Source organism: Cyprinodon variegatus, unplaced genomic scaffold (genome assembly GCF_000732505.1).
Source record: "Cyprinodon variegatus isolate N-32 unplaced genomic scaffold, C_variegatus-1.0 Scaffold945, whole genome shotgun sequence".
NCBI lineage: Eukaryota > Metazoa > Chordata > Actinopteri > Cyprinodontiformes > Cyprinodontidae > Cyprinodon > Cyprinodon variegatus.
Genome location: NW_015151398.1, coordinates 240,145 through 240,619, shown reverse-complemented (window position 1 = coordinate 240,619; position 475 = coordinate 240,145).

Genomic DNA, 475 nt, shown 5'->3' with positions numbered 1-475 from the left:
AAAGGTGAGGCCGCCTCTGAGGTTTGGACTGTTTAGAGCCAGCTGAGCTTTAAGAGTCATTGCCTTCATCAAAGCCTTCAACTTGTATGTTAGATCTAGCTTCGACCAAGTTAATAAAGAAACCATTCCCTCTGATTTCCACCTCCATTTTGATATGACTATTCTCTTCCTGTTACAGGGATATGTAACTCAGGTTGCTGTAATGAAACCTCTACCTAAGAAACCATTTTAATAATGCAGTTCTGTGTGACGAGGTAGGTCTATGTTGGACACATTTATCAGACTGAGCTCTGGTGTTGAAATAGAGGCTGGAGAATGAAGGGAGTTGTAAAGAGTCTAGTGAGTTCAAGGTGGAGAAGGGGAGGAGGAGGGATGCCATTCAACAGGAAGGACTTCCCGGATACTTTTTCACTTATATAAATGTTCTTGTGGGCTAGTAAAGAGACTCATGAGGAGATTGGTTGTAGGCAAGAGT